At 41.0% G+C, this 27,476-nt stretch overlaps 1 long non-coding RNA gene across 2 annotated transcripts; it reads right to left on the bottom strand.

Moving 5' to 3' along the window:
* Positions 1-14,426: 14,426 nt before the first annotated feature.
* Positions 14,427-25,877, bottom strand: LOC128085953 (uncharacterized). Of its 2 annotated transcripts, none has more exons than XR_008209176.1 (5): positions 25,840-25,877; positions 21,507-21,663; positions 20,399-20,487; positions 18,033-18,094; positions 14,427-14,555 (listed from the first exon to the last, which is right to left on the bottom strand). It is a non-coding gene; the product is annotated as an uncharacterized LOC128085953 (long non-coding RNA). The 2 variants fall into 2 exon arrangements; XR_008209177.1 differs by lacking the exon at positions 14,427-14,555 and adding an exon at positions 15,549-15,630.
* Between the last annotated feature and the right edge of the window lie 1,599 nt (positions 25,878-27,476).

Genomic DNA, 27,476 nt, shown 5'->3' with positions numbered 1-27,476 from the left:
TTTTAGGTACTAGAAAACCACAATGAGGCCATAAAAACATGAGGAAAAATCTCTTTTCTGTGAGGGTAACAGAGCATTGGGACAAACTGCCCAGAGATGCTGTGGAATCTCTGTCTCTGGAGAAATTCATGAACTGCCTGGACACTTTCCTGTGCAACCTGTTGCAGGGAACCTGCTTTAGCAGGAAATTGGACTAGTTGATCCCCACTAGTCCCTTCCAACCCCACAACTCCATGATTCTATGATTTTGAGGTTTCTCTCAAGTCAGGCAAATACCTTCCTCAGCCTCATGAGCCTTCAAATACTGCAGTGAAGTGTATGTTAGAAAAACTTTGGTTGCTTTCTGCTCCAAACAGCTCTGCTTTGATAAATGCAGCAGGATTGATCTGTGCTGTGCGTCCCTTAACTGAATTATGATGTATAATCCTCCCTGGAACAGAACATTTACATTCCACTGACCTAGTTGAAAAAATGCATTAATTTTAATTTATGTAAAATTCTTCCAATAAAAGAGTGAGAGGGCTGCTTGTAGCTGGAAGTCCAACTTTTTAATCAGGATTTTTGAAGACTGCATTTCAGTGGGTGGTTTGTTCATGTAAATCCAGACACTGCTTTACTACGTCCCATTTTAGCTCACAAGGGTCATGAATAAAACTAATGCTACCTCTCCTCTTCTGATCCTTGGGTAGCGGGGCAATGACAGTTGTTTGCATAGCCCAAAGTTTGGCTGTAGGGTCACTCCATTTTTCTGAAACAAACACCACAGATATTTTTTGCAAAAAGAACGGAATGGAGAGTGGTTTACATTGCTTCAGCACTGAGAAATAGTTGGAAAGACATCTCATGCCAGAATTCCTTTTCTTAAATATTATCTGTGGGGTCTTGAATCAGCAATGTTGCTGCTACTTAATTCATCCAGCCCTATTTCTGTAGAAGGGGGTTTTGAGAGTAAGGAAGTGATAGGAGTTATCTTCCTTCAGGCTCTTTGGCTGACACCAACATTGCTGTAGGAAATCAAGTCAATTTGGGAGCTTTTTGTATCAGAATAGTCTGGGACCAGAGAAGCACAAAGATGTCCCAGTTATTTTTTTAATTCCCCTGTTAATTCCTGTATGCTGGATAAATCTGTGGCAGGTGAGCACAGGATCTCAGTGTTCATATCCAACATTTCTTATGTATGCCAGCAGTTCAGCTGTGCCCTAGGGGACTCCTCCTTCTGTGCCTGAGGTAGGACAACACCATAGTCATCTACAGGGACATGCATGTGACCTGAAACTCACTGACTTGAGGGGATGTTTCCATCCAGACTCTGCCACAAGGCCCATTCCTGCAGCAGAAATGTCAACACTGTTTCCAGGAGGCTGCTGGCCACCTCAAGTGGCTTTTTTTTCTTACTTTCCGTTATCCTTAGCTTAGGGTAAAGCTCATTTCAGATGGAAAGTATTGTAGATGTTTTACTCATTACCAATGGAAATGCAATGGTGCATTCTCAGAAAGGCTGTGAATTTTCTTATCTGCAGCTGCTTAAGGACACAATATTGCTGTAACAGGGCAATCCCTCCACTAGGCAGCAGCTGCTCAGAGCAATGTAGCCTCATAAAACGCAGACTGTGACAGTAGAGAATTTGCTATTTCTTACTCTGCCAAAAATCAGTCATTCGGGACACTACCTTATGAAACATGAAAAAGATATCATGGAAAGCATCCTTTCCCTGTTTTCTAATAAATGGAAACCACAAATATCAGAGGTGAAATATTAAGCAGATATAAATAATGACAAGCAAGGGAAAACAGGAGAAATATTGTCCAAGATAAGGTAACACCCTATCAGCTCCCAGAACGTTTGCTAAGATTTATTTGGAAGTGAAATAAGCAATATTCATTTCAAACATTAAAACCCAATTGGCAGCCTTTCAGGCCTCAATAACTCACATGCTGTCAGATCTCCTTCCAAACATACATACTTGTCTTTTTATGTAGCTGAACTTGTCTTAAGAAAATTCTTAAGACAAATGTTACAAGAGAACTGGCTATGCAATGATACAGTTTTCTCTAAAAATAGAGAAGAAATAGATAATATCAATAAACCAATGCACAGTAACTTAACATTAGGAGGACTCTGTCAGGGAAACATCAATGTTTATCAATATACCTTTTCCAGGTATAGAGGTGTTGAGAAGTGTTCACCAGAGTTATTCACTATGTGGGAATCAAGTGTTGTTTCTGCATTAGAATTGTATAATATTATTTTTATTTTATGATCTCCGCTATCATAGTTCTTTTTGGGAGTCCCTCTACTTAACTTGGGGAAGATCTCTGATAAGTTTACATCGCTTATCGTATAGACAAACCTTCCCAGGAACGCACACTCTGTATATATGTATATTTTGTCATTACACACTGCAAGAATATCCTGCACGAGAGCAAACCAGAGAACAAGCCATGGCATGCCCGAGGAAGTGCCTGACATTGGGAAGGCCTGACATCATCCCCCAGTGCTCTTTGTTTAACGATGATGACTTCAAAGAAAATTACCATATCAGTAGGACAAGGAGAACACCGAGACATCTTGGAAACAACAGGATGACTGCTGACTGGCACCAAATAACAAATAAATTAACAAGTAAATAGCAAATGTAAACCTTCTGATAAGACTGTGAACCTGGAATACCCAGCCATTGGGGAAACAGGGGAGGGGGGAGGCAAGGGGGAGAAAACAGGGTATAAAGGCTGTCATGTTGTGTCCATAGGCGCGCTCCTACTTGCGGGACGCCCGCCATTGCAATCGCGAATAAATTCTGCTTTTATCAGAGATACCGTCCTGACAAAATTACTTGGATTATTTCCAACAGCTAGCACAAGCAATCAAGACTTGGTTAAAGCAGGCTGCAAATAGGAATTTTCTTTCAGCAGAATCTTTTGTTTCTCAGAGAACTTCCCAGGGTCTTCAGGATTTTTATTTCCTTATGGTTAGTAGAGATTTGATGCTAATAACTTTTTGTTCTTGTTGCTGTTTTCAACATCAATTTGTTGAAGACTGCCATTCTACAATATCACAAAGCAAAAAGGAAATACATTCTGACAGATATTGTTCGCAGGTTTTGCACACGCCTGATGTTTTGTGCACTCTAGTGGCAATTGCATTCAGATGCAGTCTATAAAAGCAGCACAGATACCTGAGCGTTCCATACCAGATGGACTGCCACACATAAGAACAACCATCTGTACCACCTAATGATCAGTTCCCCATACAGGGTTTGTACCAGTGTAACACACTGAGTCAGATTGAGGATGCTGCTGATCACATGTTGAGAGAAGATGTGATAGATCTATGAGAAGACCCATAAGCATGGTGCGATCCCAAAATATCTAGGGATCAAAACTGTCCACAAACAACTTTTGTTTTTTTACTTCAGGTTGGATATGAGAAAAAAATTCTTCTCAGAAGTAGTGGCAGGGCAATAGAACCAGCTACCCAGGAAGATGGTGGTATATATAATTGCCTCTGGAGAGGCAGATGTGCAGATACAGCTTGAAGAAATATAGTTAGCAGTATGGTGGGGATAGTTTAATAGTAGGACTAGGCAGTCTGAGTAGTCTTTTCCAACACTAATGATACTATATACTGCTATAATACTTAAATGTGATAGAAAAATACAGCAATAATAGCAGAGTAGAACAATCCAAGGTTGCAGCAAATGAAAACAAGCCCAACTAGAGCAATCACAGATACAGAAACAAAAGAAGAAAAATGGCTTACCATTACCATGGCAGGGATCTCCAGCAACAGACACCTCCACTACCAAACCTTAAACAAGGTCTGGGAAGAGGTGGATCCTGGCTTCATCCCTTCCAGTCACTCAGCTGCATTGCATGCACCTGAGCTCCCCTGGGTCAGCCCTGCCTTCCCACCAGGTGCTCAATCACTGGTTCAATCCATGACTTAGCATTTCCACTGCAGCCACCTTTTGGACAAACTGTGCTGAATAATACCACAGATTTCTTTCATGGGATCCTCTCTGCCTTGTTGCAGATGCATTAGTGTCTTCCTTCTCTTTTTGCTACTCTTTTAATTTGTATTCATGCAAGCATATGTGTCAGAAATTCATTGGGACCAAATAAAGCTCTTTTTCCTTCTAAGAACTATTCCCTAATTATGCAACTATGATTTTCTGGACAGTTTTGGTAGCCCAGGATCCAGCTCCTGGGTTAATTCATTTTGTGTCAGTTCAGCTGTGTAACACTGTGTCATCTTTGTTTCTTGACTGGGTGAATGAAACCTTTAAAGTGGGATGCAGCAAGTAATGAATACCCTGATCATACAGTAGAGTAATTCTCAGTTTTGTGTGTGACTGACTACGCAAACAAGATTACATCCAGGCCAGTGCAGCCAGCCACCACAGCTGAATGTTGCACGCCAGCTGCACAGGCAGTAAGCCGAGTTTGAAAATGTCCTTGCAGACCTATCCAAATGCTTGAATGAAACAGTCTCCATTTATGAAGTTTACCTCTGGAAATAAAAAGTATAACTGCACAGTTGTTTGTTTTTTATTATTTTTAAAAGCCACTCAAATAATTTTCAAATTAACTAATATCACCAGTGGTATTAGTCTAGTTTTGTAACTGTTAGCAAAAAAAAATGAATAAAAACAAACAGAAGTATAGGCTGATCTAGTAAAACTTATTTTTTTTTTTTTAAAGGGGTTTTTTATAAGACAGTTTTTGTATTTTAATGCATGAGCATGCTTAACAACCAGTCAGCAGTATTTTTCAGCTGCAGTACACAGAAACTTTAACATTCTAGGACCCTTACAGGGTAAATTTCAGTCACAAACACCTATTTCTCCATAATTAGGAGAAATAAAGGAAGGGGGAATATTTTCTAAAAATATCTGAAATAATAACTAGCATATGATTTAGGAACAGGGATGAATCCAGCAGCATTTTTCACAAACATTTACTAACACTGTCTGACGCACAGGCAGTCCTAATCATCACTACAAAAGCTGTATCTGCCTGGTGTTTAGAAATTGCAGTGAGCATTAAAAGGCTGAACGCTTGTTGACTCTGGAAAGATTGCTTAGTAGTGGGAATGTTGATTTCAGAGGATGATTTAGATAATCCATTTCTAGGGAGGCTTGTAAGAAAAATAAGTTCTTATTGCAGTGTATTTTACATGAGAGAACACCACACTTTGGTTGGATGTATCCACTTTTTCAGAGAATCCCAGAATGGTTTGGGTTGGAAGGGACTTTAAAGATTATCTAAATCCAACCCCCTGCTGTGAGTAGAGTTGCCAAGTACTAGATCAGAAAGCAAATAGCTTTTTTGCCTTAAGGACTACCAGACTTCACACTGTTCATCAGATAGATAGAATTAAGGCAAAAGATTGCAGAAATGTATTTCAACAGTGAAATTGATACAGCTGGGAAAAGCAGGTAAGCTTCTGAACATGCAAACTGTTCTTTAGATCTAAAACAGGCATCACACTTCACACTGAGTTTCATTTAGTTATATTTGATTAAGCAACAGTGCTGACCACTAAAGGATGCACCGTACCTGTGGAGAGGTGAATGGAGCAAGAGGAGATACAAGGAAATCCTGCAGCCCAGACTAACAGCTATCCCCTGAGGGCATGTATTACTTTACTAAACTGATGTCTTTTCTTTATTGGCAATGCCTAGAGCTCAGTGAACCTCTGAATTTCTGAGGCAGGTTACCTAACCTGTTGAGTGCACATCTGCTGGGGATGAGGAAAACAGAATGGATCCTTCATAGTGCTCTATCAAGAGGATTATATTATGTGCAGCTGGTCTATGAAATATATCCATATTGTCTGCCTTGTCTCTCAAACGCTGAGATGTTTATTAAAAACAAGACTGTGGGGCAGAATGAAAGACCAGCTGTAATATATGTATCTAATATTGATTTAGCCAAGAGCTTTCAATAAAGTAAAACACAACAAGCATCCAGGGAGTTCAGCTGTCTCCATATGTCCCAGCCCCTCCAGCACTGCTCTCCATTAGCAAGTCTCTATTAGCTAAGTGTGGAGTAACATAAAGCTTGAACCCCTCTTTGTCAGGGCTGCTGGTCCCTCTTTCTGATCTCTGCTCTATTACACCAGGACTAATCTCTCTATGAGCCCCTTTCGTCTTCCTATTTTCATGTCACAGATTGATACTACATCTACCATCTACCATCACCTTGTTAGCAGTGCCTATTTAGAGGTAGAGAGAAGTAGGATCTTTCACCCATGCATCTATCTTGCTAATGGGAATTATCTGAAAATGGGCACAAGCAACACTCATTTACCATGAAAAAAGCAACCTGGAAAGTGTCAGAGACACGCAGTGAATGAACTGTTCTTGCTAATAGCTGACTGGCCTTGTTATTAATAAAGATATAATGATGTTAAGCTTCTCTATTAACTCAGCAGACCGTGGCTATTGGTTACATTTCATTTCTAAGAAACAGACTCATTTTTTAATTACGTTGTAATTCACAGTGTCTTTAAGTGCCTGGAAAATGCAAAGAGCCTGAGACCATCTTATACTAAGGATGCTGTAGAGTTTTATTCAAACAAAAATTCAGTACAGAAAGATATTTGTTGGTTTGTAATTCAGTTCTTTCCTGTGCTCAGATGAAAAGAAGGGTATATATCCTTGCACACTAGAAACCAAAGTTCATAACAGACAGAACTCCTTTCTTTCCACACCCTTGTATTCATCCATTTGATTTCATGATGTTTTGATATCTGGGAGCTGGGAGTCCCAGAGGATGCTGCCTTCTCTCAGCTGGAAGCATCATGCAAATGAGATGGTTAATAGCTGTCCAGAAGGATGAAGCACGAAAGCAGCAGGAGCAGTTGGCTCCAACTACAGCAGCAAAGACAAATGTAACAGTGGTTGGCAAGAGGAGAGGGTTTCCCTTGCCAGCACCCTGCCTCTGCCAGTGCTCAGGGACATTAGACCACACATGATGCCTTGCTGGGCCTCCTCAGTCCTCTGGGAGATGAGCATTACGAGGGCATTGAGGGATGCCTCCTCTCACTGATGGAGGAACCTGTCCCAGACAGTTATTATGTTACTCCCACTTCATTTCAACAGCAGTACTTTTTCACACATTCTTTTCTTTCAGAAAACCACCTAGGTGGCTTTGCTGTTCCCAGCATCTAGGACCATGACCAGAAAAGACTCATGGCTCCTCTGACCCATTTCATACTCATTGCACTCTCCCCTCATGAAGTGATAACCTATTCTGCTGCCCTTTAGCTGTTCCAGAAACTTTCATCTCTGTCCCTGGAGATGTCTAAGACCAGGTTGGAGGGGACCCTGGGCAACCTGGTCTAGTAACAGATCTGGAGGCTGGTGGTCTTGCCTGTGGCAGGGGGGCTGGAACTTAATTATCCTTGGGGTCCCTTCCTAGCCAAGTCATTCTGTGATTCTATGATTCACCTGGCAGAGGTAACTCACTTATAAGAGTGTCCTGGCCACAGATCTACATATTCTCAGGCATGAGATCCATGTTATCTGGTTATCACAAGTTGCCCAGCTCAGGTCAGGCTAAAGAAAGACAAATGAAGTAATTTATTCACATCCTCAAATTGCAGCAGCGCCACTGTGAACAGACACATCCACCAGCAGCACATCCAGGGCAGCCACTCTGCAGACCAAGCAGAAGATTTCAGGACACCTTACAGGTTTCCACAGCTTAAGATTTACATTTTAACATTTACATTTTGACTAAGGTGCATCCCACGCTGGTTGCACAAGCAGTCTTTACCACCGTGCTTTACTTTCATCTCTCCAGAACAACCATGTATTTTCTAAAGTCATAGTCATTCCCCCCACAGAAAAAGGCAAGAAGCTGAATGAGAAACTATTGGGCAAGCCTGAATTTTAAACTTGAAGTTGATCCATTTGGACATCATATCTGCCAAGTACTTATTGTATACAAATATTCATTACAAGTAGAGAATGCTCTGAAACACAAGGGAGACTCAAGTGGAGGTCTTCATCAATGCTTGACTGTGAACAGTTTAACCTCTCTGACTCTTGCTAACTTTGTACTGCTTCATTGAGGCAGCCCCTGTCAGCATAGCAGGAGCAGAATTGATTACTGCTCAGTGTTGGTATGGACAGAACTTGAGGTAGGTCCCTTATACCCACCGCTCTTGGATTTTCTTCTCCAGATCTGTACCACACTGCAGATATGAGCAGGTCTTTGGTGTTCAGCTCATGGGAATTCTTGTATCAGACTAGCCTCACTTTGGGGTATGCATTATGCCACTAAGCATCTTGGATACCTCCAAAGCAAAGCAGTAGCTATAGAGAACAGCCTGTGACATTTTGTCTCCCCGATAAGGGGGAAGAAGCCTTTTGAATTTGAATGACTGATATTCATGACCTTTTCCTCCTAGAAATGAAGGACTGTCTTAAAACGTATATCAGCTGCATCTGTGCAGTGAGCTGAGCTGCTCTTAAAAACAGGACTTGAAAGGACTTTCCAGGAACTTGGTCTGGGAAGAAGAATTTGTCCTGTAAAGGGAGAGAGGTTGGGGGTGTGCACATTCAGTGTCAGAAATTACGTGAAGGATCATGGGAAAGCAGTAGTGCTTTCCATCTTGCTTGGCTGTGAGGAGAGAGAGCTGTATGCCTGAGCAGTAGGGCATCCTGCAGCCCAGGCTTGTATTTGCAGGAAGAATACTGGCTGGAGGAGATCAGCTGGGCCCGTGTGTGGGTCCCACCACACTTCTGAAGCTTGAACATCTCTACCTCTTTGTTTGGTTTTTCACATTGTCTTTCTACCTTGGTGCATGGAGATAGCATACCTTATCTAACTTCTCAGCTATGATAAGGGAGCATACCCAACAAGACTGGGTTCTTTTTCTGGTTCCTTTCCAAGATTGTTGCTGGCAGCCTTGTCAAGATCATAGCAAGATAAAACTCTCTTTTAAATGTGATCCAAAAATATATGCAGATATAAAAAGTAAAATAAAACCAAGGAGTTGGACACGATGATCATAGCAATCTTATGATCATAGCGAACCATTTAAACTTCAAAATTATGCTCTATAAAGTTCATTTTCCATGCGACATAAGAATATCTGCAAGAATATAGCATTTTATTATTATAATCCTTATCACCAGTAAGCCCTATGCCATGGTATGGTTTATTTCCTATGTCTATGGAGTGAATGGGAAGCCTTGAGAATTGCAGACCCGCAGCTGAGAGTTAAATTAGGTTGAGGATATTTTCACAGCTTTTGGTTTCCTTTAACGTACCTCCTTTTTCCTGGCTGAATGCAACAAACTGGAGCTCTGCAGCTCTAAGTAGGCACTGTGCAAAATCCAGAGAAATTTTCTTAAGTACACGCATTAGCAAGCAGTTCTGAGGCACACTCGAGGCTGCAGCACCTACTTAGGCAGTGTTTGAAGAGCTTTCAGATCATAATGAATTCATTCATCCTCTTTCATTTAAATGCATGGAGAAATAATTTTTCTGTGCATAATCCTGAGCTCTCCTGTTTCATTTTGCATATCAGACAGGAGGTGGCTGGGATAGTCTGGTCCTACTAACACTACCCTTATGCAGGGCTTTTCCCCACCAGCCCAACTCCAGCTGGCTCCGCAGCCCCATCCTGGCAACAGGAGGTTGTGAGCTGCACCTAGGACTTTTTGTTCATCCATCCACCAACCTTATACAAACTGAGATATGAAAACAAACAGACAATTTTGCATAGATAATGAAGGGCTCTTTTTCAGAAGATTGGGAAAAGCAATAACTTTTTCAAGCCTGAAAGGTTGCATGAATGCAAGTTGCCAAGATTCGCTACATCTCCCCAACCACAGGATGTTTTGTGCGCCCTGCTTAAAGCACAGGGCTCTCTGTGTTATAGAGCTTGTCTCCCTGTTGCAGCCTGTAAAGGCTGAATGGACTTTCCCCATATGTCAGTGGCAGAGTCTCACCATTATTTCATATCTCCTTTGACACTCCAGCACACCTCAGCCCCTTCTCTCCAGGGCCCCATTTCCAACACGCTAGCTCTGCTCCCACCTCAGCTGGTGCTTGCCAGCCACTGCCCTGGAAGAACAAGTTCCCTTCTGGGATGCTTCAGAAAAGAGAAAATCATCCACTCAAGATGTACCTGAGCAGGCCCAGCAGGGCTGATCAGCTCCACTGGCACTTCAACAGCTTTTTTGTGACAGTCTTCACACAGCAACTAATCCAGTGTAGATAATGCTGTTGTGCTCTCTGCTGTGCTGGGGACATCATACTGGGAACTGACAGAAACATTGCTAGAGCAGCATCAGCAGGGCCTGTGCACACTGCTGTCAGCAAGGACATTTCCAGTCACGTATAGCTTCCAGCTGTTTTGCTAGAGTAAGCACAATGGATGCAGCATGGAGCATGAATCACAGAACATGCCTTCCTGTCTAATTTTATCAGCTGTAAATTGTGAGTCACAGCCAGGAGTGCTAAGTGTTGAGCTCTGTGCAAGTCCACACCTGGGAGACTCTGACTTCAGAACATTTTGAGCAATCTAAGCCATGTTATCTGTAGCTCGATCTTTTCCCTTAACAACAATCTGCTCAAAAATGTCATTTAAAGAACAGCAGGTCTCCCTCCCCACATGCCCCACTGATCTTCTTCCAAACCAGCAGTATCCAAGCCTTTACAGCGACTTTTCCAAATCCTTGTCCTATCAGCAATATAGAGGACGGAAAGAAAGGAGTGCTGTTTTTCTGTAAGTTAAAAAGAACATGCACATTTCTCAGCAACAGACAGACTGAAGTTACCATGCACATCAGGCACCACAGTCTACTTCACAGGTGGATGGATCCAGACAATAGCTTTCCTGCATGGCAGAGACTGACACCTGCCCTGTGCTGAAGAGAGTAAGGCTGGGAGGACCTTGCTGCAACAGCAGCACCAGGACCTGGAAAAACAGCAGCATAACTGGCTTGCACACACATCCATGCACGCAGGCAGATTTTTCTCATATGAGGGTTGAAGCCACCTTGAGTACCCCTACTGAACAAGATAGGCAGTGGAGTGGGTATGCTGGGACTCTTCGCCTCTTCTAGATGTGCAGTGACTCCATTTTGACCCTCAGTCCATGCCATGGTAGCCTCGTATTCAAAATAGGAAGTCTCACAACCTGCCTCTCTCCCTGCCACCTCCCCTTTGTTATAATTAAAATGAGGGCTAATGGAATATGGCATGATGGTAAGTGCTTGTCAAATTTATCTCAGTATCTTCATTTAAGACATTTTATTATCCACTGGCACTTTCTAGCCACAACAGTAATTTATTTAGATGATTTACGTGGAAGAACAAGACCTTGCTCAATACCTCTAAGACAGCTCTGGGAGAGTTGCTGTGGCAAGTAACACTGGCTCTGAGAGTCCCAGGTATTCATCTACACCTTGTACTCTGCATCTCTGTGGGAGACTGATTATTCTCTGACAACAAAACCCCTTACCGAGGACTTTAAGCATTTCTGCTTGAACAAGTACAAAGCTGCATGGAATAATTTCCAATGCAAAGTGCACACAAATGACATGGGAAACAATTATTTCATTGTTTAACTCTGCAAAATGACGTCAGGAAAAAAACAAATGTAAAGCCAGGAAAGGATTTTCTCAGACTAAAACCAAAACATACGTAGGAACTTTAGAATAAAATGTGCAGGGGCCCGATTAATCCATAGGAGCAGTGAGACACTGCCACTGCCACATTACAGATCTCAGAAACATTGACTGAGAACAGCTGCAGTCTGTAGATTCTTTGTTCCATAAAACAGCGGAAAGCCACTTCACAAAAACAAACAACCAATTTAGAGGATCGCCATTGCCTCTAGGGCTGCCTGGCTTATGCATTTGCAGAGATATATGCAAGGTGTTTAATGCTGGCTTGCACTGAACCCTGGTCAATTATTCCATTTTTGAAGCCCTGAAGCTGTGCTGCAAACGTTTGCTATGTGTCTCCCCCCCAGGACCTACTTGCATTTCTATGTCTCTCAGAAATTTAAGCAAAACCAGTAGCTGTGGCCTTTCCAGGCCATACCCATTTCTCTAGTATGAATGTTTGAAGGAAACAAAGTTAAACAATACATGCTAGAGACTCTGCCTCCAAAGCGCTCAGGCATTTGTTTTCATTACATTCAGTAACATATTCCACCAGTGAAGGTTTTCTCCAAAGCAGTAAATTTTCATCAGATTTCTTGTTTTGATATGTTTTTTCTTGTTAAAAATTTAAGTAAACCAACATAGAAATAACTATTAATCATTTAACGAAACAGCAATTACAACTTCAGTACTGTTTTGTCCCATGTCAACACTTGAACCAAAGTGGTGGATATGGAGGAGAATAAATGATGAATAAATCAATTTGTTTCCCTCTATGGTTCCACAAATTGCTGAACCTTCGGGCTCACAATGCTGCTTCAGCTCATTGCAAATATTCATTTAGCTCTGTCACTTTTCAATGAAGTGATCTGGTGAGTGAGATAAATTTTGTCACCAGAGCAAGTCAGTGCATATTCCTGGTGACTAAAAAAGCCACACCCAGGTAAATCTATTGTTGTCCAACATGTGTTATCTTTATTTGCTCTTGCAAGAAAGAAAAGCTCTGAACGTACTCTAAAATCCTTTACACAGACCTGGAACTGCAGTCAAGCTGCAACGTTACTTGAGACAAGTTAGCAAAAAACTATCAAAACACACGAGATGAAGCACTAAGATAGCAGAGGGACCTGACATTTCACAGGAGCACTCAGCTGATAATGTCTCAGCATACACCATAGGCATGAATAAGCAAGAAGCCTCAATAGCTTATATCTTAAACCCATCCCAAGTTCAAATTGCAAGATTTATCTGTGATTTATCTGCATTTTATCAAACTATGGTAGTAAAAGACAGTATCTACCAGTAGGTATTGATTTTATGTTACTTTCTCTGCGTGAATTATTATTCCTGATCTAGAAACGGGGAGGATGAGCAGCATGAGGTGAACAAGTCATCTTAAAAAATGAAAACTACAATTTTGTTTGCAGAATGTTGTGTTATTCATCAGTGCAGGAAGAGGCCCAGAGAACAGAAGGTATTTCCCTTTGTGGAGAAGGCTTCCAGTGGAACCATAGGAGAAAACTTCTAGGTTGGTCAGAGATCACACATAAAACTGTACCTGGGCTCATATAGCACTGCAGCAGAGTTGGACAGCCCCTGGTCCCAGTTTCCTTTAGCTTCTAAAATTTTAAGAGGTGGGACCAAGATATTGATACACATGGCTGAGAGCCATTAATAAAATAAAAGAAACTATAGAACATATAAATTTTTGTCAACCAAAAATGACACCATCATACTGTATGTAGTACCTTATCCCTCTTAAGAAAATCCACTTAGTGGTCTCTCTCTCTGGAGACTGATTTTCCTCTCATTCACACAGCTATAAATCCAGATTGATTTTTATCAAGTCATAATAAGTCAAAAACACATGAAGTAAGAGAAGAATTGGTCTCTGTATGAATATAGACTCCCTATACGGCCAGATTCTGCTCCTGTTGATTTAGTGGGTGCTTCCCATTAACCAATGCAAATCACTAGTAATAAGATATCATTAGGCCTCCGGGTGAAATTTTGAGAGCTGATAGGCAGTTTGGAATATTAATTTATACAATTCAAATGTAAAGCATACTTAGAGGGATTGTTCAAGAGACAACTCTGGTATGGCCAGGCATAGAACAAAGTCAGTAAAGAAGTGCCAGATGGGTACCACTCAGAAAAGGCAATTGGACTTGTTATTAACAAAGTATGTTGGTTCAGATGCAGTAAAAAAAAGTTATTATCAAGAAGCCAGATAAAAATCTTAAGACCTGAAAGAGTTATCATAGGTATGAGAAGGGTTTCTTGATTTCTCTAAGCTTCATAGCAACTTATAAAATCTATTACCTTTAAATTGCTATTTTTTAAACAAACACAAAAGCATTTTTATTTCTTTAAAGGGAATTAATCTTTTGTCTTTAAAGACCAATAGCTGATGGAAACCTCAGTGATCTTTTATAAATTTTCTGAAATATGGTGAAGGTGCAGAGTTTAAATCCAAAAACATTATTTATGGAAGTGAAAATGCTGTGTTTTGTTCTGTGTGACTGTGTGGCAGCAAGTGACTTTATCTTACTTCAAGACATAGCAGAGTGAAAGGAAAAGGCTATCTCCCATGCATGCATAATAGAAGAAATGATGGCTCTTCTGACATGACACATTGAGATATTGGCAAAATGGACAGAAAGTTAGGAATGGAACCAGCCAGCATGTCTGTTCTGGAGTGTAAGGTGACCTGACCACTGAAGGGAAAACCAACTAGAAGTCATCTGGTAATCTGAAATCCACAAAAAAAAAAAAAAAAAAAAAAAAAAAAAAAAAAACCATCATAAAATAACAGCAGTACTGTTACGTTTTCCAGTCTGGAAGAAAACTCCACATCCAGAGATTTGATTGAGCTTCTGCTGGTAAATCACAGTAATCATCACCTTCAGTAAATGGGTCTGTTGTCTATAAGGCAACAGAAGTAAATACCTCAGGCTAGCTTTGAACAGTTCAATTACTCTTGTTTGCAAAGAGTTTTCTAAGGGGGTATTTTATTGTTTTCCTTCCCTTCGTAACAGTTGAGAGGGTATTTTGACTGTAGCAGGTCTTTTGACTCGCTAAGTTCAGGAAGTTGCCCTTCACAAACAGTGGCTGCAGGGCTTATTGTATCACATGTATTTGCAAGGGACTTCGGGAGCACATCAGCAGAGGACCAACCTGAAAAGTGGTGGCAAAGACCTGCAGGGTGTCACTGACTTCAGCTATTTGGTCATCACATCTTGAACAATGCAGAACTTGCCTTTAATATTCTTTTGTTTTTTTCCTCATATCAAAGGGCTAAATTATGAACCCTAGTAAGTGTAGGAGGCTTTTCAGTTATCTTTCTGATGCAAATTATGTCATTTTGCATTATCCAGTCATTATCTGCAATTTGAAAAGTACAGCAGATGTTATGAAATGCTTATACGTCAGATCTCTCCTCCTCTGAGAACAGAATCAAAGTAAGCAAAATTTGAACATCCCCATGGTGACTTCATGTTTAGCTGCAGCTCAAGAGTGAAATCAGTCTGGGCTTTCAGAAATCTGTCAGGTATTTAGGTTCAAATGAAGCTGGGATTAATGGCCTGGGTATGCCAAGCTGAGCACCTGGAAATATATGTGCTCTTTTCCAATGCGTACATTCTTTCTCCCTGCTAAATGCCTACATTGAAAGCACAGTGTCATTACATTCAACAAGTGTTTCTCATCCATTTAGAAGACAGCCCAGTAGGAGATCTGCCCTCAGCTCTCATTGCATAATATGGAGCAAGTTGGATTTGATTGTGGCAACGAACCGATAATGCCAAAGTTAATGAATTAAAGATGTTTAAAGAAGTATCCTTAATGAAGTTATGAGAGATTATTTTACAAGGTGGCATTTAGCATTGATAATAATTATAAAGTACCTTCTCTACCAACCTCCGTCTGGGACCTTGTAGAGGTGCAGTGCATCACATTTGGGCACACAGTTGATTTAAGAAAATGCAAACATTCAAAAGACCTGCAAAGCATCATCAGTTAAATGCAGTATTATTTACTGTCTTTAAGGATAGTGATAGAAATGTAAGGAGGGAAAGAAGGAAGAATGTTACGACTTCTTGTCTTGTAAATGTTATCCTAAAGAGGGCATACCATCATTCCCTCAATTTTCACCTGTGTTGAATCTTAGCAAACCAGCTCCTTTGCCAGTTCGAGATTTTCTATGTCTATACAATAGCCTGGTACTACAGTCCACAATTATGGAGCGGTACTTCTGGACTAAATCCAGAAAGGAGTGAGAAGGTCATTTTCACCTAATCCCATCTATACCTTTGAGTGTCTGAAGGCTTGTTCTTAACTCATAGAAGTTACGGAAGACACAGCTCTACAGACCTCTCGTTCTTCTCCCTACACTGAACAATCTGCAAGATTGTAACGGGATCACAATTTACAATCATAGAATCACCAGAGTTGAAAGAGATCACTAGGATCATCTAGTCCAACCATCACCAGCATCCCACTACACACTGACTTAGAGATAGGCCTTGATCATGCAGATCATGAAAGGTAGCTTTGGTAAACAGACTATTGATTCCCTGTGCTTTCTTTTGTAACTTGGCTGACAGGTTTGTAGGATGGCAAGAATACCAACTAACAGCAGTGCTGCTTCAGCCAATTGTTCTTAATAACCTTGCCAAGGAAGAAACATTCATACACAGGCACTTCACAAAGCAAGAGGTTTTTGTCTTTTGTGTGCATCTGTGTGTTGGGGGCATTGTTGCTTTTTTTGTTGTTGTTTAACATAAGCATATTTCTCAGGGCAATTTGCTCATGCACTGGTAAGACCATTCTTCTCCACAGGATTGCAAGAATGCAGTCTGTCTAGAATGTTTGTTAGGTATGAGGTGATAGATGTGAGTGAGAGAGGCTATACATAGATCTTGTTGCTTTGCACGTTCCATCGCACAGGGGCAGCTGTACAATAGCTTGGGCTCTCAAATCATGACATTCTAGGCTGAGGACTAACCCACGCCCTTTTGAAGTTAATTATAAAACTCTTACTGAGCTACAGAGGGGTTACATGTTCACTACAGTCAAGATTTAGCCTTCAGTATGTCCTTGCTCCCTAAAGCCATCAACCTGTTTCACTGTTATTACTCTGTGGACATATTCTTCAAAATTAATAAAAAGGTCCTTCCAAGCAACCTCTGTGCTTTGTTGAGTATCTAAACTTGTGACCTTCTGTTTCATCTACACTACAAAATCTGGCACAGCACAACGGAAAATAAAGGGAATACAATAAAAAATTAGAATTAAGGTGATAAGGTGGATGATAGAATATACAAAGAAAAAATAAGTCGTGCTGAATATGGGATAGTGCTGATCTACTATTCTTTCAAACTGTACCTTAAATACTCTCTGCCTTCAGTAACGCTGTAATTTTTTTTTTTATATCTTGCTTTAATGCAATCCCTTATATCCTGTATAAGTGTTCACCCTCCAGCCTCCAGAGAAATACAAATCAACACAAAACACATCCAGGCTGATAGATTGGGTTTTAGAAAGCTTTTAGGGAACTGTAAAGAAGGTATCAAGACAAAGTGATCTGATATCTAGATAGCATTTGTACTTGAGTGTGACAATGCCACAAGACATAGAGGCTCATCAGGATTTGTCCATCAAAAAGAAACAGAGAAGCATGAGTCCTTTCGTTTTGTTCTGTTTTGCTTCTGTTTTTCTGCAACTCACAGTAAAATGCATGGGTTATTTTGATCCTTAAGTCTCAGGTATGCAACTTACAAGACTTCTGAGGACCAAAAACCCCTCTCTGCTTCTCTAGAGCATATAGCCAATAGTGGAACATTAAGCCACCATCCTTGACACTAAAACATCCTAATCATTGTCAAAAACTTGTTCCCACTTGAATTCTGGAATTGCACTGAGTGGGGAGTGAACTTCTACCTCTAAGACCATAAAGTATGCCCTGTAACTTTAGGTGCCAGCAAAAGGAAGTCTCATGGAGACCCAGAACTGTAAGGAGAACTCAATCACTATGGTGTTTCCAGGCTGAAATACATTCACAGAATGTGCTGACAGGTTTCCCACAAGCAGGAACCAATTAAAAAGAAAGGCCATTTTTTTCCTGCAAGTGCAAATCTTATTTCTTGATATTCTCCTTTATATACAATATAAAAATTACCCTACCTTAAGAGACAGATGTATCCTAAATTACACCTGAACTTCACAGTGCTAAGCAATTATTTTCCCCTTTTTCTTACACAAAAGCCTTAGGCCAGCATATTAAAAATAACAATATCTTTCTAAAAGATTTGACTGCCACTTTCCTGAACGGTGATTTCTAGCTAATAGGACATAGTTCATAGTCAACCTTAAGAGCCCTTTGGTAGAAACTATTAAACTCACCAACCAGGAATGAGATGGAGCAGCCACCAGGAGACCTTTGTTCACTGATGTTCTCACTGCCACTGGAAGAATAAATAAGCAGAAAGCCTGTCATCCTAGCTAGTAATTCCCAGAGATAAAGGTTACAATTACACAATGGGAATTAACCCATTTTTCAAAAACACTTTCATAATAAATTTACCTCCCTCAAAGTCTTTTTGTGACTGCAAAAGCAGCAACAGACTCAAAGCATATGGCCCAGTAGGCTGGGTTTCACAAGGGCCAGCACTGATCAACCTCAGAATGAATGTTTATTTAGACTGGACCAGTACCTTTCTTGAGGTGGGGAATATAAATCACAATCAGCCAGTTCATAGGGGTACAGATGTTCCTAGACCAAGCAATGTCCTGGATGGCACAAGGCTCTCCAAAGGGCCATCAGGTCCCCAGTAACAACAGCAAGGAGGAGCCAGTGCCAGGACAAGGGTTTTGTAGTACTGTGCCCGTGGTGACAAGCCTCACATGGGATGCTTGAACCCATCCTCCTTCCACTAGGATGTTCTTTGAGGAAGCCTCATTCTGTTCCATTTTCAATCACTGCTTTATGAACAATCATATGTGCAAACATAAAAATAAATCTCTAGATCACTGTTTTAAAAGAAGCTAAATTTTGTATATATTTTACCAGAAGATAAGGCATAACAATTTAGCATCAGAGAGACAGAATGCCTTAGGTAGAAATTTTGCTGATGGAAAGTGAAGAAAGGGAATCACAACCAGAGCCTGCAAGGCTGGGAAGGGCAACATTACAAATGTTTAATACTTATACATAAACCCTCAGAAGTATGAGTCAAAGTTAATGAAGAAGGCAACCCATGGTAAAGTCCTTAGTGCCAATCACAATTTCAAAGAGTTAAGAAACAGCAACAGAAACGAATGATTTGGAGCTGTTCAATATGTTAACATGAATGAGCCAGTCACAACAGTCACAAAAGCAGCCAGTATGTTGGGTATATTGGGATGTTAGTTTTTGCAGGAATGGAGAAACTCTGGCTTTCTCATATTTAGATTCTCTACCTCCACTATGACTTCTATTAACTTTCAAGTTTAAAAAAAAAGCTGAATATTTCTGAATGTATCTAGCTGCAGCAGAAATAAACAGGATGGCTACTTTATAGAGTGCAGGACTCCTCACCAGCTGCCCTTTGTGGGCAGACTTGTAATCTCTTCAAAAAATAGAAGCAGCTAAGAAACGCCAGATCTAGGGACTTGACTTCTATTAGGAAAGAGATAATAATTGAAAATTATTTAAGAGCAGCTAAAACACTTTTCTGGCACATTCTCCATTTACAGACTTCAAAGCACTTTGCAAACCCTAACTTAAAGCAATACCCAGAAGACCTAAATTACTTTTCCTCTTCTCTCTGCTTTACAGGTGAAAAAACAAGGTGAAATGTTATCCTCAAGGTCACATAGAGCCTCCCTTGGAACTAGCAGCTTCTATTTTCCTGTTCATGCCAGCAGACTGTACTGCCTAGTTGTGTTTGTTCCAGTGTTAAATGGTCTCCTGGGAATGAAGTGTGTAACCTGTAAAATATGCCACCTTCTTACATTTTTGCTTACCTTTAAAGTACATCCTTCAGTCATATGTTTTCAGTGAGCAACTTAAATTTTTCATAATTTATAACATTAATCACGGCAAGGTGCATTTCTGAAGTCAAATCTAATACAATGACTTGCTTCAAACAAGAACTTGAACCTGTGATTCACTGAAGGGTTTGATTTGCAGTTATATGTATTAAAAAAATTGATCTACTTACACATATATTACAGTAGTTGAAGTTTTCAAGGTTATAAATTGAGGTCCCAAGCTTGTGGTAAGTAGCACCGATTTTAGGATGACGATATTAAGAGTAATCTTTCTTGCACTGAAATGCATTTCCCCTGAAACCTGCATCTTTTACACAAAGACTCGCCTTTGGTTTAGAGATCATAGAGAAACAGTATGGAGTCTTCTGTTCTTCAGCTACTTATGGCCTTTAAAATCATTTTAAGGGCAAGGCATGTAATGCTTCCTTCTTTGTTTACATATCTCTTCCAGAAGCAGCAGAAATGCCAGCCCAGCATATTCAAAATGGATTGGGTTTCAGGTTATTTCCATCATGAGGTATCTGAACAGAGACTGATTCAAAAGGTGTATTATTATTTGTTTTACAGAGGATTGTGTATATTCACACATGCAGTGTATTCACTCATGTATCAGGTGCTCTGAGTGTGCAAATCTGGTTTCTGCTGTGAAAGTCCCCCATCACCATTGTATGGAATCAAAGTCCAAGATCCCAAATCCTGTGTTTTGGTGAAGTGAAAGCTCAGGCCTCCCATCTCACCTGGCTGTCACAGTGTCCATCATCACCAGGTCACCTCCCAGGCCACAGATCCTCCTGCTCAGAAGAATCTGCACCATCCTCTGTGGAAGCTGAAATTTTTGTTTAGCTGTAAAGCCCTCCCAGTTTTCTATCTCCTAACTGTTCATCACAGTTGGATCTATTTTTACAGCGTTTTTTTCCTATGATATATAATCAGCACTCACCTGACAGGAGAGTATACTCAAGACTTACGAAAAAGCTGCTTTAAGATCACATGATAATAAATTCTCCTTAATTCCAAATATATATGAGATACAGAGCAGGGCCCACAACAAGTTTTATAGAGAGCATTAATGTCAGCAGTTTAAAGAGAATTAAAAGAAAAAATAACATTTCATCCCTGAGAAAAAAAAAATCCAAGTAGTGCATAAGGATAAAAGGAGCATTTCCTTAGGGAACTGCTTATGAAAGAGCTTTCAGTTCAAAATGAGGAAATCACTAGGCACTGCAGAAGGATTATATTGATCAAAAATAGTTTTCTGAAATATCAGGATCCAAAGAAAGTCTCAAGTAAGAAACCCAAATGAAACAAGTCAGCAAGCTGAAACGCAGGAGAAGTCCCACGTTTCATTCGCAGCAAGGATTTCTTGTGATCTGACTCCTGAATGAGACATGGTACGTATGGTTGGGAATGTTTGGAAACTGTCTTATAGCTCTGACCCAGACATTAGATTGATTGACCACCTACTGTAGAACCAGACAAATTCTTTTTTTTTCCTGCAACATCTCAGCCTGCCTTTTGTGAAGCATCTTCTCTATCCTTTCTGCAGTTTCCTAGATGTGATTAACCAGGAGGCCAGTGCTGCTCCATTGCTGCACGCCCACCAATCAGTGCAATGCTAATAAGATGCCAGGTGAGACTGCTGAGCTCCCATTGAGCTACTCAAAATAAAAATATTTAGACAGACTTGTTTGATTTCTCCACATGTTGTCATCTATAATTTATCATTTCAGCTCTTACTTGTTCTGCTCTCTGCTCTGTTTTACTGGGGAGGGGGGAGGGAGGAGAGGGTTTTCTCTTCCAGCTTTTACTGTAAGCACATCAGAGATTTGGATGTATGATGCTTACCAGAGCACTTCAGTCCCTGTGTTTAGTTATTCGTCACATCTGGTAAAGCAGCAGACTTTTCCGCTGAGCACAGAGAATGAAGTGATATATTCCTCAAATGTGTATGTACTGAGCAATGATGTTACAGTATCCTCTTCTTCGCAAGCATTTCTGATGTCTGTAAATACCCAAAAGATGAGAACGGGTGCTGGGATAAGCAGAGATTAAAATAAAACAACTATCTTCTGCATAAAAGTATGTCACAATCAGTACAGACTGAAAAGCTCAAAAGCCAAATACACACATGAACACACAGCTAAGGGATGAAGCTGCTATTGTGAATGGGCCTGAAGGCAGCACCAACTGGCTTCTCATGCTATTACCTGTCCTGTGCATGGTTTATTGCGCTTCTATAGCCCAGGAATTAATCTCAGGTAGAGATAAGGGAATTATTTAAGAGTTTAAGCAAACAATGAGTTCATAGCAAGATATGGAACATTTTCTATCAAAAATAGTTCATCTTCCCTATTTGTCTGGAGCAATAAATACCTAGCAAATGAATACCATGCTTGCACAAAATAAGAATTGAGATTAATCTCAACTATCAAAGACAATAATAAATTGAATGAAAGTGCAACAGGGTAAAGCAGATTCAGTATCAGCAGCCCCTTCACAAGTGACACAGCCCTTGGCAGAATACACTGCTGTTTCAGAATTTTGTAGTTACTGTTTTTAATGTATTATGAAATGCAGAACCTGAAGTTTTCTTCACCCAAATAAATACGTTCCTTAAGACTCCTTTTTCAAAGGATACCTCTCCATTTACCTTGCAGCACATTGCCTCCTAAGTCCTATAGATGATACACTCATTCCCTGTTGCATATATATGCACTTAGCCACCACTATCAGATTTGCAGCACTCAGATATTCTACGCTCCAAATTAGTTATGAGCAAATCCCATTCCTGCAGTTCACTCATTTTTCTATTACAGCTAATCCAATTACCCCAGACTCTTATCTTCCTACCAGTGAGCACATATGTTATTTTCTCATGCAAGTCATCCTGTAGAAAAGTTATTGAGCATATTTATGTGAGAGAAGTCATGGACCAAAGTGTTTATGGGCAGAGTTTATTACATTTGTAGTATGCAAGGCAACAGATTGATGGATATGACAGATGAGTGCAATTTAAACAAAGGAAAAAGCAGCATGAACAGGTAGCTGAAAAATGCTAACAGAAGCATTCTTGAAAGCAAATGGTAAGTGCCCTGGGGAAAGCTTTGGGGCACAAATAACCAAATCAAATCTAGAATTTGCCTAAAAACTTGTTCTGCCTGAAACTGGCTCTGAGATTAGGGGAATAGATTTTTTTGCACTCAAGCTATCTGCAGAAACATGCCTGAACTGAGGCACAGGGAGATGTTGGCAGAGGTGGGAGTGCCCACTACCTCTGCTTGCTGCAGACAGTGCACCTCTAAAATCCAGCTAGGGAGCCTGACAGCACTGAGCAAGAAAAACGGTCAGTTGCAATTATTCTCTTTCTGCATTTGTGTGGTTGCTAGTTTTCCAATCTGGCAGCGTGAGTTCAGCTACCAGATTCAAACAGTGAAATAGGATCCAATAAGAACTCGTAAAAGGTACATGGGAAGGAGCCTGATGACCAAGTTACATTTGAGAAGATGAGGAGGGTGAGACTTTGATTAGCTGAGACCTAATCCTGTTCCAGTGCTGTAAAATAGGAGAGAAACACTCTGAGTGGTGCATCCAAAGTACACTAGAAACTGCAGAAAATGCCCTGTGGCTTCAGAGTCACACCTCAGTGGGTGCCTTGGCACCAAGCAGGGCAGAGGGGATGTCAGCAGGGGGTTATAACATAGGATGAAGAAGGAGGAAAAAAGTGAAAGAGAACCAGCCCATTTGCTCTGGGACCCAAAACAGCTCTTAGCAGCTCTAAATAGCTCTGTGTGGGATTGTCATTGTAGCTGATACCGGATTATTCCAGCAAAAATGATCATTATGAGAATAAACCTTAGTGCAAGATGGGGATGGCGCAAACCAGCATCTGATAAAACAGCTTTGTTTTGAGGCAATTCTTTTACTCACTTATAAACATTTATTCTGTCAAGCAAGAAACCGCTCAAACTGATATTTCCCACAACAGAAGGAACTGCAGGATATACCATCTTCAGGAGTCTGTTTTGTCTCTGTTAGGAGGACTATTGCAAAGACCTTCTAAAGGACAGAGACTCTGTATTATGGAAAGCAGCATGGAAAGGCACAATGCTTCTCTTGGCCAGGAAGGTTCAATGAAGGCAGCAGGCTCCTACCTGCAGTATCCAATGTACAACAGCAGAACTTCATTCCTGTACATGTGGGACAGTGTGTAGATCTGTGTCCTGGATCCAGTTCACCAGACAGTGCTGTAGAGCATGCACACGGGTACTTGGGTTCCTCACCCTCATCTGGGATTTTTTTGGGGCTGCCTTTCTCCCCTGGCCAGTTTATTGAGGGGAAAACCAAACCATAGTAGCAAAGGAGCTGGACAGATAAGGAGCATAGTGCTCCCAAGGAGAATTAAGCTGTCTTTTACAAAAGCAAATGCTTCAAAGAAAGAATTGCTTATCACTTCTCCCTCAAGTCTTGCATTTGATACCCAGTACCTGTTTCATTCCATAAGCCCACATAAGAGCACTGGGGCAGCACTGTCTGTCTCCCAGCATTTGCCCATGGGATCATTAAGTGAAGCCCCAACACAAGCACATCCCTCAGTGCTACAGTAATGAACATAAGAAAATAGTATTCAGACTAGACAGATACATAAATAGCTACTATAGCTTTGAGTATAAAGAAAGCAAAATGCTTGCACTTGTTCATAAACAGAGAAATGCTTCCTCTGATAGGAGTTTCCACCCTACTCATTACAAACAATTGTCAACTATTGCAGCCTACAGGTGTACCAAGCTTACACATCACCAGCTTTACAGCAAGGTGATCCACAGCAGCTTCTGTAATTCAAGCTAAAAGTTATTACAGCAGCACAAGGCAGAAGGAGAATATGTTGAACGCAGAAGAATATTATATGCAAATTGTGATAATTCATGACTGAGTCACATAAAGTATGTATTCAAAATCTGTCATGATTTACAGTTTTAACAATACAGTGCTTCGCATTTATGTAATGACTTTCTTTGGAGGATCTTGAAGTGCTTGAAGGCACTGAGATGAATACAAAATAAAAGGAACCTAACAGAGGGACTTTGGATGCATTTCTTTTCAAATTAAGAGCTGCTGGGAGATGATGCAATCTGGAGCCAAAGGACATGGGAAGTGTCATTACAGGTGTCATAACAGTAAAAGGAGACTGGACTTTCAAACAGGAAGAGAGAACAAAGTGGGGGGGGGGGGGGGGGGCAGAAATCATCAACATGGGAAAAGCACCATATGTCAGTGTGTTTGATTCTATCACAGTGCCTACAAGAAAATATCAAGCAAATATGTTGCAAACAGTAAAACATACTGGAGAATTTCCTCATTAGGCAAGTATCATTAGTGTCAGTGAAAACATCATGGGTCTTGTCATCATAAGACAAAAGTCTCTCCCCAAGAAGTGCACAGTAATCTTACAGCATTTTAATTTATGCCTTTTGACATAGGCTGCACAAAGATGATGGGAAGCTGTGACTCTTGAAGGTAAAAGTGACTAGACCTTTATTGGACATGAACCATCTCCGGAGTTAGAGCAAGAAAGAGCATATGCAAGCACACATGGAGTGCTAACACCCGTGTTAGGAGATTTGGCAACAGGTGCCTTACCCACCATCTTCCTGAGACATCCTGAGAGCTCTCACAGTTTGGTGAGCCACAACAGTCCACAAGCAGGTTCCAAAGTGGATATTCTCCAGCTGAAATAGCTACAGACTACCAGACCCCAGAGAGCTTTTATCTTCTACCTAAGACACACATGATTTGACTTAGATTCTATCAGAGCAATAAATTGGAGTTATATTGATACCTGTGATGTAAAAGAACTTACAGGCACTGTAATTTGTGTTCAGCTTTATGAAGACAGCCACAACAGGGGCTAAAGATCAAGTATTTCAAAACATATTTCTTTTTCTTAGAGTTGCTATTTTCTGAAGGCCTTTTTCTTTATGTCAAGATAAGGCCCTTCCTTTATGTCAAGATAAGAAAATTATTTGAAATATTTATGCCACCAGACCTACTGTAATGGTATAATGTGATGAAAAATGTAGCAATGACAGCAGGGTGGCAGAGTCCCAGGTTGCAGCAAGAAAGGATAAGCCCAAGTACAGCAGCCACAGAGGAAGAAACAAGCAAGCAAAAAACTGCTTACCTTCAAAACAGTCCAGGTAGACAGGGAGCTCCAGTGAGATATCCTCACTTCCACTGCCAACCGTTAAATGAAGTCTGGGAGAGGGTGGATCCTGACTCTACCCCTTCTGGTCACTCAGTCGCATTGCGTGCACCTGAGCTCCCCTGTGTTGGCCCTGCCTTCCCACCAAGTGCTCAATTACTGGTTCAAGCCATGACTCAGCATTTCTGCTACACCTGCAGCTGTAGTGGGCCTTGCTCCCAGGAAAATGTCTTCTCATCCTAGAAAATAGTCAGAGTGGGCAATGGTAACCCACTGGCCACTGTCTGCTTTAGCAACATAAACATGGTTGGTGCTGAGGAAAGTAAAATGCTTTGTACTACCTTAGTTCCTAAAACTTTTATAACATAAGCTGATGAACTTCCACAGTAATTTTCATCTGTGGTCTTCAAAGGCCAAGCAAGGACTGCTACAGTAGACAGTTCTGAAAGACCTGTTCGGCTCTCTGCTGCACACGTAAGTGGCAAGGTCTTTCAGGCAGTGTGTATGTCTAGCTTTTTGATAGCCAGTCCAGGTCCCAAAGAGCCATGCCCCCAGGCAATTCAGGCCAGCCCAGTCGAAGACATAACAGCATCTCATCAGGCATGCAGGTAATCTATCCCTGTGGACATCACAGATTTCAGTATATTTTCTGCATTCCGGAATGCACAGGCACCTGCTCAGGTATCTTTTGTCTCACAGCAGTGGCCAAACGTGCAGTCCTCATGGTGACTTCAGATTCAAGATGTGAAAGACTTGCAGTGGCTTACACCCATAAAAGCTTAGAAACCACTCACAAACTGATGCATCTTCCTCCCCAGATGCAGAAAAAGCAGTTATTTTTCAGGAGAGTACAGATGTACTGGTTTTGAATTAATACCTGTACAAAGACTGGTATTACACACTAAACAGAGACTAGGTGGGAGAAGTGGGAGCTGTTACCACTGCTGCCACTGTGACCTGCCAGTTTTTGTCCAAGGGCAGAGGTTTATTCTCAGCATGCAGATGCTGGAGAGAAACTTTCCTGTTAGCCCTAGTGCTATCCAGCTGCAGCAGGTCTCAGTGGTGAGTTCTGATGCCAGTATTGTCTTTGTAATAGCCCGCTACCAGCTATGACTAATAACCAGATCAATAGCCATTGTTGTGAGACAGATGGGCCCATTACAATCAGAGACATTCAGAGTCTGGCTTTTAACTCCTAACCTTGGTCAGTATAAAATATTCACCAAAATTCTGTGTTAGACATTGGCCTGTTTTTCTTTCCCTGACATTAACAAATGTCAGGCTGCAGGACTGTACACCACATCAATCTCACAACAATAGATGCCACATTTGCTGGATGTATTACTAAAGGAACAGCATAATTGATTTTTACAAAAATCCTCTGTAGAGCTGATGGGTAAGTGAAGAAAAACAAAAATAATGGGATGTGTTTCTATCAGTGTTTTGCTCCTGCCCATGTCCATCCACAGGCCGTTGCTCTTAGACCCCCCTGCACTACCAGTTAATTTACAGGTAAGAGAATTTTCCAGCACAACTGGCATTGGATTTTCACAGTCAGTCTCCTCTCTGACAAGATATGAGCCTGGTGTGCAGTGGCAGGAGAACTCTGGGAGGCA

The sequence above is a fragment of the Tympanuchus pallidicinctus genome, unplaced genomic scaffold, assembly GCF_026119805.1.
Source record: "Tympanuchus pallidicinctus isolate F22 unplaced genomic scaffold, pur_lepc_1.0 scaffold3, whole genome shotgun sequence".
Lineage (NCBI taxonomy): Eukaryota > Metazoa > Chordata > Aves > Galliformes > Phasianidae > Tympanuchus > Tympanuchus pallidicinctus.
This window is presented reverse-complemented; position numbering and strand designations above follow the sequence as displayed.